The sequence below is a fragment of the Balaenoptera physalus genome (genome assembly GCF_965194825.1).
Source record: "Balaenoptera physalus genome assembly, chromosome: 19".
Taxonomy (NCBI): domain Eukaryota; kingdom Metazoa; phylum Chordata; class Mammalia; order Artiodactyla; family Balaenopteridae; genus Balaenoptera; species Balaenoptera physalus.
Window position 1 is genome coordinate 20,331,378 of NC_138900.1, and position 19,431 is coordinate 20,350,808.

Here is a 19,431-nt window from a genome sequence, read left to right on the forward strand (position 1 = left end):
TGACTCCTTCTCTGTCCAGCTTCTTAAGTAAGGGCTCCTTCCCAGGATCATGATTCATTCCAGCTATGATGGGTCCCACTGGATTCACACGAAATAAAGAAATGAATGAACGCTCCCATGCTAGATTCTTCAGCTCCACCAGGTCTGGCTCAGTTCAATACACTTCAGCGAGATCCATTTAACACATCCATTCTTCCCCTAAATTTCACCCATATTTTCCTCTGGGGAATTCACTCTCCCTTTTTTGTAAGGGTCTTGATGAGACTGATAAAGAGAGGGAATTTTATCCAAGCAATACTCACCTCTCTGAATTTGAGTCCTGAGAAGTAAGCATGACGGTTGTAATCCATCAGTCCTAGATTACAGTCTGAGTCAGATTCTGAGGCAGCCAGCAGCAGCTCTGGTTCCAGATCCTTCCCTAAACTGGGTCTTCACTTCGTTTTTTTTTTTTTTTTTCTTTATATTCTCTGAGTTCCTCTTCCTTCTTCCCAAATATTCCCCTTTCATGATGCCATCCAGAGTTGCCTTCTGTTACTTGCAACTAAAGACCCCTGAGAAATACACATGCCCAGTTGGGCCTGGAAAAGGGTAAGGTAAGGATGGGAAAAGAAATAGTTCCTGCCCCAACAGCTATTTCATTCATGTCTTGATTTAATTCTTCCCTAACTCTTTTTCATGACGTTTCTGTGGTGGTTTGCCACAGAAACACTTACAATGAAAGTGTAAAAATACAAGAACAAAGGAAAGAATTAAGGGTAGAAGTAACTTCTGTGATTTAGTTCAATTTTGCCCTGAAATCCCTAAGAGCCAGAATAGCAAAGGAAATGTGATCAGTTATACCTTCCTTATTTTTGGAAAGGCGGCAGGGGCTTGCTTGTAGGAAAATCAAGTTGCCCATCTAGAAAGCCAGGGGAATCACGCAGGGCCATGTAGACTCAGACGCTGGCCCAATGATACACACCACACATGGTCTTGGAAACAGGTTGCAAACTGTTTGTTTGTGATCCCAATCCAGCCCAAAGGTGTGCTTTCCTTGGCATATACAGTGTTTTAGAAATCGGAATTAATTTACATTAAAAATGGAATAGTTCATACAAAAGCTGGATCTCCACCATCCTTTTAAGAATCAAATCTGGCAACACATTTTCACACGGTAACCAAAAGCTGGTACGAAGAGTGGACATCCCTTTATACAAGGCCTCTGCCATCTGCTCTCGCAGACCCCGTCGAATTATTCCAGGTCTGCCTTCCTCATCTGTGTCATTTGTATTTACATCACTCATTACATGCTGCCAAACCCCAACACGGAAAGTCAGACAGGAAGAAGTCAGCTGGGATCTCAAGAGCTGCGAGGTGGGGATTGAATCTGACCATGAAATGGGGTTGGTTTGGGGCAGAGAAGGAACAGGGGCTCCAAGCCAAAAAGAGGGAGTGAGCAAAGAGGTAGAAGCTGGCATAAGTGTGGCCTGGGGGGTTACAAAGTCACCTGGCAAGTGGTCACTGGCATTTGGCTGTCAGAGGGGCTCAGCCTCGGTTCCGTCAAGCTGGGGGTGGTGGTGGCCATATGCCCTCTGGTCAGGTGGAAGCTGATCTCAGGAGTGTCCCGAGATCTACCCCAGGTGAGTGGCTTGGTTACCTGGTGAAGGTAACCACGGGGGCCCACAACAGGGTGTGTCAGGGAACCGGGGAAGACAGCTGGAGTTGGAGTCCAGTGGTTTCCAAACCCAGCTCCAACAGAGACCAGCTGTGGAATCTATGCAGACCTCTTCACCTCTCAGAGCCTCAGTTTCCTCGTTTGGGAAACAGAAATGACGTTACCCCCTTCAGGCAATTTTGGGAGAATTAAATGAGATATTAGTGAAGTGCTTAGGGCAGCACCTGAGACGAATTAGTCACTCAAATACCAGTGAGAATGAAGAGGCAGGCAGTTGGTTTCAGATATCAGTCCAGGGGACTTCCAGAAACCAGTTATGGCAGCTCAAAAGGCCAGCGTTTCCTGGACAGAAAAGGCTGAGGTCACAGGGATGTTTTCCCTAATGGAGGCAAGAAGGCCTCCTTGGCCTGGATGACTCCTGAGTCCCACCCTGGTTCTCCTGGACCATCTCTCAGCAGTCAGGCTGTGTGAACTCCATCATCCTCACGGACCAACCACCCTGCAGAGCCCAGCCCCTCAGAAGAGGCCCCCGTGCTCACAGGTGTGTCCTGCCACAGGTCACCATGAGGCAGCAGGCCTGGCTTGCCCAGGGCAGGCTCTGGGCCTGGAGTCTGCAGGGCCTCTGCGTGGGAGGTGTGGAGAAGAGCATCCATCGTTCATCCCCCCTCCCACCTACAACAGCTACCAAGCACTTCTTCTTCGTGCCAGGTCTGGAGGAGACAGCAGGAATTGGTGCCCTTAAGAAGCCCTTAGGATCCTTGTCCCCCTCAGTTATAGTACATGTAGGACCTTCCCAAAGCCCTCACATACAAAATGAACCTAATCCAAGACCAATGTGTTCATCTGATACAGCTTTTGACATTCACATATTTCAAATTTCACATAAAAGTGAGACTTTATTAATATTTTTATCACACTATTTTTTATTTGCATAATTCACATTTGCATTAAAATGCAACCATGGTGTATTTTAATGACATCTCCCTGTATTAGTCTTTTAGTACCTGGAAGGCCAAGTCTTTGCATTACAAAACCAAGAAAACATAGGGGCTACAAGGACTAGTAGTAATATGGATAGAATCAGCCTATGAGTTATCTAGATATGAAGATGATCTAGTTATCTAGATATGAAAACTGGCACCATGACCTTGGGTTAGGCTTCCAACTTCAGTCACTGTCTCCCTGCCTCAGTTTCCTTATTTTAAAGTGAGTGAGACCACATGACCTCTAAGATTTCTTCTTGTGCTGACATCTAGGAGTCTGTGGGAAGGTGAGGATTCCTGGTCCCCAGCCAGGGACTTGGAGGGCAAGGAGGGAGCAGGGCCTGTAGCAGCTGAGGGTGAAGATGGGCATGTATACCCAGAGGTCTGAAGGGAGCGACTATTGCCAAAAGAAAGCTTGCCGAGCAGGATGAAAGCAGGACGTTGGGTAATTGGCCTTGGATATGTGAGGAAGGGAAGTAGGGAGAACATTGTTTGTGTATGTGCAATTATGCATAAAGGCAGATGTGGCAAGATGGGAGTGTGTGGAAGGGGTCACTGGAGGGACAGAGGGGCTGATATTCTGCACTTTAATGAATGCATCCCAGACCCCCAGGTGTCTGTGTTTGGAGGTGTTCCTGAACTATCAGTAAGCAATGAGACCCCCAGATGGTGAAGGGTGCATCTGTTTGAAGGGGCCTTGGGAAGCCGGGAGGGCTGGCTAGGGTCTCCTGGAGCTGACAGAGGGTGTACCTTCCAGGACAGCTCTGTTTTCCTGAATGAAGAGCTAGTGAGAGGGGGAGTGGGAACCACAAACTTCCAGCCAAGTCTGTGGGAAAGTTGAAATAGCTCAGCCCTAGTGACATAGAAATTCAGAAGGGTCCTTAATCATATCCTGTCAAGATGAGTTAAAGATTTGGTGACTCAGCAAAAATAAATGTTTCTCAGAGATGTCCATAAGATGTGTTGGTGAAGGAGGGGATGGCCAAATAAATGCTTTTGGTAGAACCCCAATGAGCAACCATTGTCCAACACTATCTCCCCAAATGCTACCTGAAGCCCAGCCCATGTGCGTGGGGATATTGGGCTTCCCTGTAATTACCAACCGTCCCTTATCTATTAACCAATCCCATTTGCTAACTGGATTGCTTGTGAAGGCCTCTTGTTTTAATTAGTGTGTCTCAGATGAAGAGTAAACAAACATTCTAACAAACTATTATGACATAAAGTTGATTTTTCAGTTACTCAACTGCTACGCCGTGGATATGGTGAATTTAGAATTAAATGCCTCTCTCAGAGACTAATGATCTCAGTCAAGAACATTTTGATTACATTAAAGCTATTGAAATGTGTTTTTTTAAAAGAGAGGGTGAACAAAACATTCAGGAGAGAGTCAGGTCCCAGGCCCCACACTCCTCCTCATTCTGAGGTAGGTTCTGGTAAAGGGAACGGTGGGACCATCCCTGTGGGACTGAAGCAAGATGGCTTATGGCAAGGATGATTAAAACTGCTGTTAAGAAGCCTTAGACTGTTGGGGTCTTAGCTGGCATCATAGAAGCAGAGTGTCTAGGACTCTTAAGATAGTCATTTAAGGACGGTGTGCTCTCAGTAGGGAGTGAGGTTGTTCATGAAACAGGGGACGTCAGGGAGGGAACCGGCAAAGCTGTGGCCCCAGCTGGAGTCTAGTCCCAGCTGGATTCCGCAGAGCTCTGGAGCTTGAATGACGCCACAGAGTTGTCCTGGCTTAAGGCAAGAGCTTTGTCACCCCCCCATCAGTTAGTCATTAGATAGAGAGCCTTCTCCCCAAGGAGGACATAGCCTCCCAGTTATTTCCAAGTAAGGAGGAGGTGATTCTCTAGAGAAGGGCACAGCTGTGAGAGTTGAGTGGCCCACCCTCAGAGCAGCTGGGGATGGGTTTACCCACAGGCTCCGCACAGGCGACCAGGCAGGGCACCAAAGCCTCTACAGCAGCTGGCCACATCTGGAGACACTGTGCTTTAGTGAACGTCCTTTGTACTAAAATACCACTTTCTCATTCCTAAAGACATCTCGCTTTCTTGGTCTCATTCCATCTCCTTCCAAGGCCCAGGAATGAGAATAAGAACCATCTATAATGTAGACCCTTCATTGCAAGTGAGGACTCTGAGGTCCAGAGCAGTTAAGCAACGTTGCCAGGCCACTCAGCAGAGCAGGGCAGGGATGCGCCTTGTACAAGCAACCTTGTCTGTTCCCATCAGGTCACTCTGCTTCACATCGGGCAACCCCTCAGCAGAAGTGACTGGGCCCCGAGGGCTGTTCAGGCTGGAGGCTGAGCCTGCCCAAGACTTGGGTGACTGGTGGTCAATGGGAGTCTGGATGGATTAGTTCATGGAGGTCTTTCTGATGAATTTAAGAGGTCTTGAGGGTCACTCAAGGGGGCCAGAGATTTGGAGTATGACAGTTTCCCCATTTATCCCCAAAGGCCCTTTCCTTTGAGCAGAAACAAGCTGAGCAAAACAACATCCATACCTTTTGTGCTAAAGTTCTAGGAGCAGCCCACCCCATCCGACCTCAAAACATTCCTACGAGCTTCTCCCTCTTTCTGGGATCTTTTCCTTCCTTCTCAGTTGCCCTCCACCCAGCTCTTCACAGAGTTAACTCTTTTTGGATGTGCTCAAACCTTGCCCTCTCAGAAAAAACTTCCCCGACCCTCCCCATGCACTGCCCAGGGTCTATGTCGGCGTCCACTGCTAAATGCTCATCTAGTTCCAGACCCTGTTTCCTCCCCAGAAACTGGCACAGTCTGCATTCTACCAGGAAGATTGATTGTTTTCCCCACTGGACTTCTTTTTAAACAGCTTTATTAAGGTATAATTGACCTACAATAACTGTACAAGTTTAAGCTGTACAATTTGATAAGTTTTGACACATGGATACACCTGTGAAACCATCACCACAATCAAGAAAGCCACTATATCATTCCCTCCAAAGGTTGCTTCATGCCCCTTAATAATCCCTCTCTGCTCCTCCAGCCCCAGGCCACCATGCATCTACTTTCTGTCACTATAGATTAGTTTGCACTTTCTAGAGTTTTATATAAATAGAATCATACAGAAAGTCCTTTTTTATTTATATGGCTTCTTTCATTCAGTGTAATTATTTTAGATTCACTCATGCTGTTGCATATTTCAATAGTTCATTCTTATTTATTTCTGAGCAGTATTCCATCGTAGGGATTTCCCATAATTTGCTTAACCATTCATCTGTTAGTGGACATTGTGTTGTTTTCAATTTGAGACTGACATCGATAAAGTTGCTCTGAACATTTGTGTACATGTATTTGTATTCATATATATTTCCTTTTACTTGCTTAATATGTATGAGTGGAATGGCCGGATCATATGGTGAATGTATGTTTGACTTTTTTTTTTTTAATTTATTTATTATTTATTCATTACTTATTTTTGGCTGTGTTGGGTCTTCGTTTCTGTGCGAGGGCTTTCTGTAGTTGCGGCAAGCGGGGGCCACTCTTCATCGTGATGCGCGGGCCTCTCACTGTCGCGGCCTCTCTTGCTGCGGAGCACAGGCTCCAGACGCGCAGGCTCAGTAGTTGTGGCTCACGGGCCTAGTTGCTCCGCAGCGTGTGGGATCTTCCCAGACCAGGGCTCGCACCCGTGTCCCCTGCATTGGCAGGCAGATTCTCAACCACTGCGCCACCAGGGAAACCCCTGTATGTTTGACTTTTTAAGAAACTGCCAAACTGTAAAGACACAGACCTACTAGAGAATGGACTTGAGGATATGGGGAGGGGGAGGGGTGAGATGTGACAGGGTGAGAGAGTGTCATGGACATATATACACTACCAAATATAAAATAGATAGCTAGTGGGAAGCAGCCGCATAGCACAGGGAGATCAGCTCGGTGCTTTGTGACCACCTAGAGGGGTGGGATGGGGAGGGTGGGAGGGAGGGAGATGCAAGAGGGAAGAGATATGGGAACATATGTATATGTATAACTGATTCACTTTGTTACAAAGCAGAAACTAACACACCATTGTAAAGCAATTATACCTCAATAAAGATGTTTAAAAAAAAAAACAACTGTTTTACAAAGTGGTCCAACTACTAGCAGTGTGTGAGAACTCCAGTTCCTCCCCAGTTTTGGTGTGATCAGTCTTTTATTTCAGCTGTTCTCAAAGGTGTGGAAAGGTATCTCACTGTGGTTTTAATTTGAATTTCCCTAATGACTAAAGATGTTGCACATCTTTTCAGGTACTTATTTGCCATCTATAGATCTTCTCTGATAAAATGTCTGTTCCAATATTTTGCCCATGTTTAATGGGCTGTTTGTTATTGTTGAGTTTTGAGAGTTCTTTGCATATTCTTGATACAAGTCTCTTATCAGATATAGGCTTTGCAAGGATTATCCACCAGTCTGTGGCTTTGTCTTTTCATTCTCCTGACAATCTGTTTCAAAGAGAAGAAATTAGTTTCAATGAAGTACAAGTTATCAATTTCTTCTTCTATGGATTGTGCTCTGGTGTCATATCTGAGATATTTTTGCTTAATCCAAGGTCACAAAGATTTTCTCCTAAAAATTGTATAGCTTTACAGTTTAAAATGTAAATACTCCATTTTGAGTGAATTCGGCATGTGGTGTGAGGTGTGTATTCAAATTCATTTTCTTGCCTATGAATGTCCAACTGTTTCAGCTACATTTTTTGAAAAGGTTATTCTTTCTCCAGTGCATTGCTTTTGCTCCTCTGTAAAAATTAGTCGTCTATATATGTATAGGCCTATTTCTGGATTCTCAATTTTATTTGGTCTGTCTATTTGTCTATCTTTATGCCAATACCATGTTGTTTCAATTATTAGAGCTTTATAATAATTCTTGAAATCACATAGTATTCACTTTCCAAGTTTGTTCTTCATTTCCAGAGTGGTTTTGGCTATTCCAGGTCCTTTGTATTTCTATATGAATTTTATGAACCAGCTTGTCAATGTCTGCAGATAGCCTGCTAAGACTTTGATTGACTGAAATATCATTAAATCAATTTGAGAAGAATTGACATCTTAATAATGTTGAGGCTTCCAACCCATGAGCATGGTCTATATCTCTCCATTTATTTAGGTCTTCTTTAATTTCTCTCATAATATTTTGTAGTCAGTGTACATGTCTTTCATATCATTTGTCAGATTTATGACAAAGTATTTCATATTTTTGATGCTATCATAAATGATATTTTTAAAGATTCCAATTTACAATTGTTAATTGCTAGTATATAGAAATACAATTCTCTGTTTTGTATTGCCTTTGTATTCTGCAAAATTGCTAAACTAATTAGTTTTCTTAGTTTTTTTTTTTTGTAGATTCCATCAGATTTTCGATATAGGCAATTGTCGTCTGTTAATGAAGACAGTTACTTCTTCCTCTCACTCTGGGTGTCCACTAGACTTTAGGCTCCGTGAGGGCTAGTATGTTGTCCTGGAGCCTAGCAGGGACTTGATGCATGATGCGTGTAGGGCTCAGGATTTGCTGATGGCAGAGGCAAGAAGCATGAAGACTCTCTTCCCATACCTCCCAGGCAAGGTTTAATAACTTGAAAGTACCTATCTACCTGTCACCTAAATATGCAATTGTGAAGTGAAATTTTCCAAAAATAACCATCATCATTTGTCATAATTGGAACAAAACATCCATTTAGATATCCGTCATTTGAACCAATTTAATTATCTATCTATCTATCAATCTATCAATCTATCAATCTATCTATCTATCTATCTATCTATCTGCCTTTGAATTCAGGGCATGTGTGTAAACACATTGCCTTAGCCCAGAGATGTGTTTTCATCACTGTGTGGTCTTAAAATATACTCTGGATTGAGTTCTGGGCTTCACTCCTACTTCTTTTGTGGCCCAGGAAGCACTGTCATTCTGTAGACCCAGGGAACATTCTTGTTGTACAAGGCCAACTATTCAAGGCATGTTTGGGGACCACTTACTGTGTACCAATCTGTTGTGTTCATTGTGGTTTCTTCGGACATGACATCAATTTCCTGCTCTTATGGGGACCGATTTCTCATAGAGAAGACAAAGAAACAATAAACAAATCTATATCTATAATATCCTTATGTGTGTGTATCCATATTTATATCTATATCCATATTTACCCCCAGCTAATGAAAGAGTCTAGAAAGAGCATAACATATGAGCAATCACCAAGTTGCGCAGACTAAAAGCTTTAGAATCATCTTTGATTCCTTTTCTCTCTCAAGTCCATGCCCAGGTTCATTTGCTGAGATGGGGAGACTGAGCTCAGGCTTTGAGAGAAGAAAAGAAGAGTTGGTTTTAAATATGGTTAATCTGAGATGCCGAAGAGATATACAATAGGCATCTGGTCATGAGGGTCTGAAGTTTAGAAGAGAGAATGGAGCTGGGTCAGAAATTTGGGAGCCATCAGCACATGCAAACCACGAGGTGGCATGAGGTGGCTTAGAGTGTGCATATAGAAGACAGGAGGTCACCCTGCAGCGTGATGGCTGAGATTAAGAGATTGGGAAGGAAAAGAAGGATTGACCAGTTGTCTAGGAGGAAGCACAGGTGAGGTCTATCCTCTAAGACGCATGAAGAAAGAGCTTTAGGAAGGAGATGACGTCAACTCTTCCAAATGCCAAGAGCTAGTGATGAGATTTGACCACATGGAGATCACTGGGAACCTTGAAGAAGGCAGTTTTGATGGCAAGGTTGGGGTAGAAAGCCTGTCTGGCACTTAGGGTTAACCAAGTCCCAGAGGGTGTGAGGGCTGCCCATCACACACAGGGCACCTCATACTTCCTCACGCTCCAAACTATGGAATATAATCATCTAACTCATGAGGATCCATGATGATTCACTCAACTTGTGTATTGTTCTGTTTCAATGGGGTCATTTCACCTTCCTGCAGCTTTTACAAGAAACAATAAGAGAAATGAAGATCTTTAAATTGTTTTCTTACACAAGTAATGAGGGATGAAAATAAAAGATACTGTTTTGGAGGATTTTCCCTTGAGTGTTAACCTATTTATCCCCATAACTCCTAAGAGGTAAACATGTATCACACCATCTTACAGACATGGAAGCTAAGCCACAGAAAAGTTATGTGACTTACAGGCTGGGGCTGAGATTGAAGCTTCGACCTCTGAAGTCAGTCTCTGAGTCAAATAGCAGCTCTGCCAGGGACAGCAAGGGTGAATGTGTCACTCAGTGCTGGAGCTCTCATTGCTTGGTGCCTACACAATTCTGCACTAAGCAGACCTAGAGAGAGCTCATTAAAAACATAATAGCGCCAACTAAAAACTGGCACTTGCCATCGGCCTATACAAGGATTAGGTCAATAGCCACTGCAGCCACTGACCTTCAACACACTCTGGAAGGAGTTCAGGGTGGAGATCAGGAATGAGGCACTCTGGGCTCTGGGAAAAACTGGCAGAACAGGTCTTCAGATAGTTAGATATTTTCAGGAGAAGATTTTATGAGCCCAATTCTTACATGTCCTCATATCTAGAAAAGCACTAAATTCATAAGTAGTGACATCCGCTCCTTGTGACCACCTGCAAGCCTCTGCCAAAATGTGTGCTTGATTGCATGTACCCCCATTCACTAAAATCATATATGATACTGACTTTCCCCCCTACTTCTCTGGAGCAGCTTCTCGAGGCTATCTGAAATGCTATCTCCCAAGACTATAGTACTCTTTTTTTTTTAACATCTTTATTGGAGTATAATTGCTTTACAATTGTGTGTTAGTTTCTGCTGTATAACAAAGTGAATCAGCTATACATATACATGTATCCCCATATCTCCTCCCTCTGTGTCTCCCTCCCACCCTCCCTATCCCACCCCTCTAGGTGGACACAAAGCACCGAGCTGATCTCCCTGTGCTATGCGGCTGCTTCCCACTAGCTATCCATTTTACATTTGGTAGTGTACATATGTCCATGCCACTCTCTCACTTCGTCCCAGCTTACCCTACCCCCTCCCCATGTTCTCAAGTCCATTCTCTTTATTCCTGTCCTGCCCCTAGGTTCTTAAGAACCTTTTTCTTTTTTTCTTAGATTCTATATATATGTGTTAGCATACAGTATTTATTTTTCTCTTTCTGACTTACTTCACTCTGTATCACAGTCTTCTCTAGGTCCAACCACCTCACTACAAATAACTCAATTTCATTTCTTTTTATGGCTGAGTAATATTCCATTGTATATATCTACCATATCTTCTTTATCCATTCATCTGTTGATGGACACTTAGGTTGCTTCCATGTCCTGGCTATTGTACATAGTGCTGCAATGAACACTGTGGTACATGACTCTTTTTGAATTATGGTTTTCTCAGGGTATATGCCCAGTAGTGGGATTGCTGGGTCACATAGTAGTTTTACTTTTAGTTTTTTAAGGACCTCCATACTCTTCTCCATAGTGACTGTACCAATTTACTTTCCCACCAACAGTGCAAGAGGGTACCCTTTTCTCCACACCCTCTCCAGCATTTATTGTTTGTAGATTTTTTGATGATGGCCATTCTGACAGGTGTGAGGTGATACCTCATTGGAGTTTTGATTTACATTTCTCTAATGATTAGTGATGTTGAGCATCCTTTCATGTGTTTGTTGGCAATCTGTATATCTTCCTTGGAGAAATGTCTATTTAGATCTTCTGCCCATTTTTGGATTGGGTTGTTTGTTTTTTTCACATTGAGCTGCATGAGCTGCTTGTATATTTTGGAGGTTAATCCTTTGTCAGTTGCTTCATTTGCAAATATTTTCTCCCATTCTGAGGGTTGTCTTTTTGTCTTGTTTATGTTTCTTTTGCTGTGCAAAAGTTTTTAAGCTTCATTAGGTCCCATTTGTTTATTTTTGTTTTTATTTCCATTACTCTAGGAGGTGGGTCAAAAAGGATCTTGCTGTGATTTATGTCATAGAGTGTTCTGCCTATGTTTTCCTCTAAGAGTTATATAGTGTCTGGCCTTACATTTAGGTCTTTAATCCATTTTGAGTTTATTTTTGTGTATGGTGTTAGGGAGTGTTCTAATTTCATTCTTTTACATGTAGCTGTCCAGTTTTCCCAGCACCACTTATTGAAGAGGCTGTCTTTTCTCCACTGTATATTCTTGCCTCCTTTATCAAAGATAAGATGACCATATGTGTATAGGTTTATCTCTGGGTTTTCTGTCTTGTTCCATTGATCTATATTTCTGTTTTTATGCCAGTACCATACTGTCTTGATTACTGTAGCTTCGTAGTATAGTCTGAGGTCAGGGAGCCTGATTCCTCCAGTTCCATTTATCTTTCTCAAGATTGCTTTGGCTATTCGGGGTCTTTTGTGTTTCCATACAAATTGTGAAATTTTATGTTCTAGTTCTGTGAAAAATGTCATTGGTAGTTTGATAGGGATTACATTCAATCTGTAGATTGCTTTGGGTAGTATAGTCATTTTCACAATGTTGGTTCTTCCAATCCAAGAACATGGTATATCTCTCCCTCTGTTTGTATTGTGTTTAATTTCATCATCAGTGTCTTGTAGTTTTCTGCATACAGGTCTTTTGTTTCCTTAGGTAGATTTATTCCTAAATATTTTATTCTTTTTGTTGCAGTGGTAAATGGGAGTGTTTCCTTAATTTCTCTTTCAGATTTTTCATCATTAGTTTATAGGAATGCCAGAGATTTCTGTGCATTACTTTTGTATCCTGCTACTTTATCAAATTCATTGATTAGCTCTAGTACCTTTCTGGTAGCATCTTTAGGATTCTCTATGTATAGTATCATGTCATGTGCAAACAGTGATAGCTTTACTTCTTTTCTAACTTGGATTCTTTTTATTTCTTTTTCTTCTCTGATTGCTGTGGCTAAAACTTACAAAACTGTGTTGGATAAGAGTGGTGAGAGTGGACAACCTTGTCTTGTTCCTGATTTTAGTGGAATGGTTTCAGTTTTTCACCATTGAGAACACCATTGAGAATGTTGGCTGTGGGTTTGTCATATATGACCTTTATTATGTTGAGGTAAATTCCCTCTATACCTACTTTCTGGAGGGTTTTTTTTTTTTATCATAAATGGGTGTTGAATTTTGTCAAAACTTTTTCTGAATCTATTGAGATGATCTTATGGTTTTTCACCTTCAGTTTGTTAATATGGTTAATCACATTGATTGATTTGCATATCTGGGAACACTTGCATTCCTGGGAAAACCCCACTTGATCATGGTGTATGATCCTTTTAATGTGCTTTTGGATTCTGTTTGCTAGTATTTTGCTGAGGATTTTTGCATCTATGTTCATGAGTGATATTGACCTGTAGCTTTCTTTTTTTGTGACATCTTTGTCTGGTTTTGGTATCAGGGTGATGGTGGCCTCGTAGAATGAGTTTGGGAGTGTTCCTTCCTCTGCTATATTTTGGAAAAGTTTGAGAAGGATAGGTGTTAGCTCTTCTCTAAATGTTTGATAGAATTCACCTGTGAAGTCATCTGGTCCTGGGCTTTTGTTTGTGGGAAGATTTTTAATCATAGTTCCAATTTCATTGCTTGTGATTCATCAATTTATAATTTCTATTTCTTCCTGGTTCAGTCTCGGAAGGTTATGCTTTTCTAAGAATTTGTCCATTTCTTCAAGGTTCTCCATTTTATTGGCATATATTTACTTGTAATAATCTCTCATGATCCTTTGTATTTCTTCAGTGTCAGTTGTTACTTCTCCTTTTTCATTTCTAATTCTATTGATTTGAGTCTTCTCCCTTTTTTTTATCTTGATGAGTCTGGCTAATGGTTTATCCATTTTGTTTATCTTCTCAAAGAACCAGCTTTTAGTTTTATTGATCTTTGCTATTGTTTCCTTCATTTCTTTTTAATTTATTTCTGATCTGATCTTTATGATTTCTTTCCTTCTGCTAACTTTAGGGATTTTTTGTTCTTCTTTCTCTAACTGCTTTAGGTGTAAGGTTAGGTTGTTCATTTGAGATGTTTCTTTTTTCTTGAGGTAGGATTGTATTGCTATAAACTTCCCTCTTAGAACTGCTTTTGCTGCATCCCATAGGTTTTGGGTCATTGTGTTTTCATTGTCATTTGTTTCTAGGTATTTTTTGATTTCCTGTTTGATTTCTTCAGTGATCTCTTGGTTATAAAGTAGTGTATTGTTTAGCCTCCATGTGGGTTTTTTTTTGTTTTTTTTTTTTTTTTACAGATTTTTTTCCTATAATTGATATCTAGTCTCATATCGTTGTGGTCAGAAAAGATATATAATATGATTTAAATTTTCTTAAATTTACCAAGGCTTGATTTGTGACCCAAGATATGATCTATCCTGGAGAATGTTCCATGAGCACTTGAGAGGAAAGTGTGTTCTGTTGTTTTTGGATGGAATGTCTTATAAATATTAATTAACTCCATCTTGTTTAATGTGTCATTTAAAGCTTGTGTTTCCTTATTTATTTTCATTTGGATGATCTGTTCATTGGTAAAAGTGGGGTGTTAAAGTCCCCTACTATTATTGTGTTACTGTCGATTTCCTCTTTTATGGCTGTTAGTATTTGCCTTATGTATTGAGGTGCTCCTATGTTGGGTGCATAGATATGTACAATTGTTATATCTTCTTCTTGGATTGATCCCTTGATCATTATGTAGTGTCCTTCTTTGTCTCTTGTAATAGTCATTATTTTAAAGTCTATTTTGTCTGATATGAGAATTGCTACTCCAGCTTTCTTTTGATTTCCATTTGCATGGAATATCTTTTTCCATTCCCTCACTTTCAGTCTGTATGTGTCCCTAGGTCTGAAGTGGGTCTCTTGGAGACAGCATATATATGGGTCTCGTTTTTGTATCTATTCAGCCAGTCTATGTCTTTTGGTTGGAGTATTTAATGCATTTACATTTAAGGTAATTATCGCTATGTATGTTCCTATTTCCATTTTCTTAATTGTTTTGGGTTTGTTATTGTAGTTCTTTTCCTTCTCTTGTGCTTCCTGCCTAGAGAAGTTCCTTTAGAATTTGTTGTAAAGCTGGTTTGGTGGTGCTGAATTCTCTTAGCTTTTCCTTGTCTGTAAAGGTTTTAATTTCTCCATCAAATCTGAATGAGATCCTTGCTGGGTAGAGTAATCTTGGTTGTAGGTTTTTCCTTTTCATCACTTTAAATATGTCTTGCTACACCCTTCTGGCTTGCAGAGTTTCTGCTGAGAAATCAGTTGTTAACCTTATGGAGATTCCCTTGTATGTTATTTTTTGCTTTTCCCTTGCGCTTTTAATATTTGTTCTTTGTATTTAATTTTTGATAGTTTGATTAATATGTGTCTTGGCGTGTTTCTCCTTGGATTTATCCTGTATGTGTCTCTCTCCACTTCCTGGACTTGATTGACTATTTCCTTTCCCATATTAGGGAAGTTTTCAACTATAATCCCTTCAAATATTTTCTCAGTCCATTTCTTTTTCTCTTCTTCTTCTGGGACCCCTATAATTCGCATGTTGGTGCGTTTAATGTCCCAGAGGTCTCTGAGACTGTCTTTAATTCTTTTCATTCTTTTTTCTTTATTCTGATCTAAGGTAGTTATTTTCACTATTTTATCTTCCAGGTCACTTATCCGTGGTTCTGCCTCAGTTATTCTGCTATTAATTCCTTCTAGAGAATTTTTACTTTCATTTATTGTGTTGTTCATCATTGTTTGTTTGCTCTTTAGTTCTTCTAGGCCCTTGTTAAATGTTTCTTGTATTTTCTCCATTTTATTTCCAAGATTTTGGATCATCTTTACTATCATTACTCTGAATTCTTTTTCAGGCAGACTGCCTACTTCTTCTTCATTTATTTGGTCTGGTGTGTTTTTACTTTGCTCCTTCATCTGCTGTGTTTTCTCTGTCTTCTCATTTTGCTTAACTTACTGGATTTGGGGTCTCCTTTTCACAGGCTGCAGGTTTGTAGTTCCCGTTGTTTTTGGTGTCTGTCCCCAGTGGGTAAGGTTCGTTCAGTGGGTTGTGTAGGCTTCCTGGTGGAGGGGACTGTTGCCTGTGTTCTGGCTGATGAGGTTGGATCTTTTCTTTCGGGTAGCAGGACCACGTCCGGTGGTGTGTTTTGGGTTGTCTTTGAACTTTTGACTTTAGCAGCCTGTCTGCTAATGGGTGGGGCTGTGCTTCCGTCTTGCTAGTTGTTTGGTTTGAGGTGTCCATCACTGTAGCTTGCTGGTCTTTGAGTCGAGCTGGGTCTTAGAATTGAGATGGAGATCTCTGGGTGACCTTTCGCCATTTGATATTATGTGGGGCCGGGATGTCTCTGGTGGTCCAATGTCCTGAACTCAGCTCTCCCACCTAAGAGGCTCAGGCCTGACCTTGGCTGGAGCACTAAGACCCTGTCAGCCACAGGGCTCAGAAGAAAAAGGAGAAAGAAAAAAGAAAGAAAGAAAAATAAAATAAAAGTTATAAAAATAAAAAACTATGTTATTAAAAATAAAAAAATAATTTAAAAAAAGAAAGAAAGAAGAGAGCAACCAACCCAATAATCAAATCCACCAATGATAACAAGTGCTAAAAACAAAAAACAAAAAACAACAAAAACAACCAAAAAAACGTACAGAACCCTAGGATAAATGGTAAAAGCAAAGCTATACAGACAAAATCACAGAAAGAAACATACGCATACACACTCACAAAAAGAGAAAAAGTACAAAAAATATATATATATATAAAAAGGAAGAGAGCAACCAAATCAGTAAACAAATCTACTACCAATGATAATAAGCTCTATATACTAAACTAAGATAAACATAAAACCAGAGACAAATTAGATGCAGAAAGCAAACCCCAAGTCTACAATTGCTCCCAAAGTCCACCACCTCAATTTTGGGATGATTCGTTGTCTGTTCATGTATTCCACAGATGCAGGGTACATCAACTTGATTTTGGAGATGTAATCCTCTGCTCCTTAGGCTGCTGGGAGAAATTTCCCTTTCTCTTCTTTGTTTGCACAGCTCCTGGGGTTCAGCTTTGGATTTGGCCCCCCCTCTGTATGTAGGTTGTCCTCTGGCATCTGTTCTTTGCCCAGACAGGAGGGGGTTAAAGAAGTGGCTGATTCAGGGGCTCTGGCTCACTCAGGCTGGGCAAGGGAGGGGTACAGAATGTGGGGCAAGCCTGCGGCCACTGAGGCCATCGTGACATTGCAGCATCCTGAGGCACATCGTGTGTTCTCCCAGGGAAGTTGTCCCTGGACCACGGGACCTTGGCAGTGGTGGCTGCTCAGGCTCCTGGGAGGGGAGGTGTGAATAGTGACCTGTGCTGGCACACAGGCTTCTTGGTGGCTGCAGCAGCAGCCTTAGTGTTTCATGCCCGTCTCCGGTGTCTGCGCTGATAGCCGCAGCTAGCGCCCATCTCTGGAGCTCATTTAGGCGGTGCTCTGAATCCCCTCTCCTTGCGCACTCAGAAACAATGATCTCTTGCCTCTTAGGCAGTTCCAGACATTTTCCCGGACTCCCTCCAGGCTGGCTGTGGTGCACTAGCCCCCTTTAGGCTGTGGATTGATCTCCAAAGCCTGAGCCTCAGCTCCCAGCCCCAACCTGCCCCAGCATGTGAGCAGACAAGCCTCTTGGGCTGGTGAGTGCTGGTTGGCACTGATCCTCTGTGTGGGAATCTCTCCGCTTTGCCCTCTGCACCCCTGTTGCTGTGCTCTCCTCCATGGCTCCGAAGCTTCCCCCTGCCACCCCTGTCTCTGCCAGTGAGGGGACTTCCTAGTGTGTGGAAACTTTTCCTCCTTCACAGCTCCCTCCCAGAGGTGCAGGTCCCATCCCTATTCTTTTGTATTTCTTTTTTCTTTTGCCCTACCCAGGTACATGGGGAGTTTCTTGCCTTCTGGGAAGTCTGAGGTCTTCTGCCAGCATTCAGTAGGTGTTCTGTAGGAGTTGTTCCACATATAGATGTATTTGTGGGGAGGAAGGTGATCTCCACGTCTTACTCCTCTGCCATCTTGAAGGTCCTCCCGAACGTTCTTTTTTTCTTATCAGAATAAGTTATAATTTTTAGCCAAAATTCTCTTCTCTCCTTTTTGCCCCTGAAACATTCCTCTGCAGAGCTGAATATATATCTGACATGCATCATAAGGAAGGCTGTAAGAACGGCCAAAATGCAGAACACTGATAACACCAAATCCTAGTGAGGATGTGGAGCAATAGGAACTCTTGGTCGTTGCAAGGCTTCCTCACCCAGGACCTACTACAGGACTTGGCAACTGTCATCGTGTGTGTCCTGGAAAAGGTCCTTTGCTGGAACATTGATGCCTTTCCTCCAACCGGGCAGCCTGTAAGGCCCAGCCTGGATCTACAGGTGACCTCATCCAATGGGAAAGATGAGAACTGTGTAGGAGGCAGGGGTGCCTGTGTTTTGCTCGGCATCTAGAGAAAGGGCAGCAGCGATTGCCTGGTCCTGAGGATGCTGGAAGGTGCTGGGCTGTGCAGGTTTGCTCCTCACCTGGTCTTACACTGCACTGGGCTGAGCCGGCGGTGCTGGATGACCTCGCTGTCCAGCCTCTATGGTACTCATTTTAAACCAAATAAAACTCAACTCACAACTCTCACGTTGTGCATTTCTTTTCAGTCGACAACGGCAACTTCACATTTTCTGTGATTATTTTTGTTTTAGATTTATTTAACATTTTATTTTTGTTTTCTTTCTTTTTAAAATTTTTATCAAGGTGTAATTAACATAGAATCATTTTTGTTTTCACTCAGCTAAGACTTATTGCAGGACCATGCATGTTTGGCTCAGAGCTACATCCTGGAAACATTAAACGGATGAAAAATGCCTCTATATCCTGAGTTGCTCACTGTCTAAGAAGTGGGAAAATATGTATATTTAAAGAGAAATGCTTTTCATTGTTGGTGCTACAGGGTCCCAAGTACTGAACTGTGAATGTCACTCTTCCAGAGACTTTGAGGAAGAGTCACTAACTTTCCTCTAAAGAGTAGACAGTAAATATTTCAGACTTGTGGGCCATACAGTCTCTGTCATAACAACTCAGCTCTGCTGTTGTGATGTGAAAGCAGCCATAGACACATAAACAAGTAAGCATGGCTGTGTTCCAATAAAACTTTGTTTATTAACACTGAAATGTGAATTTAACATACTTTTTACATGGTAAGAAATATTAATCTTCTTTTCCCCCAACCATTTAAAATGTGAAGGCCATTCCTAGCTCCCAGGCAGCATAAAGTGGCTGGTGGGCCAGATTTGGCCCGTGGGCTGTTAGTTTGCTGACCCCTGTCTTCCAGGCTAACAATGATCAAGGGCTGAGCTTAGGACTTTGGACAAGTGCTGGTGGAGGCTGGGACCCAAGAGAATCAAGGAGTCATAAAGTGTAGTGACTGGACATCCTTGTCCTAGGGAGGATGGTTCGCAATTGTGGGTTTGGTTTGTAAGCTTTGATGTAGGTTTTGGTGGGTACAAATTATTTCATTTCACATTTATTACTGGAGCAAATCCAAGCTCCTCTCATCACTTCTATTCAGAAATTTTGTAATAATTGGGGCCCTTTTGTAGCCAAGTGACAAAAATTTAGCACAAATTGGGTCAAGGGAGGTAAAAGGAATGGATCAGCTCACATAAATGGAAAGTGTGGACGTATGTTGTCTTAGGTATGGCTGAATATAGATACTAAAACAAAATTATCAGGGGTGGGTCTCCAGTCGTCTCCATCCCTTGGGTCTGATCCTCCCACCTCACTTCCTCTCCATCTCTGGGCTCATGGTGCTCTCTGGTGCTCATGGTGTCCATAGTAACCACCATGGGCAGAGGGCAGCTTATCCTCAGGAGGGCCACCCAG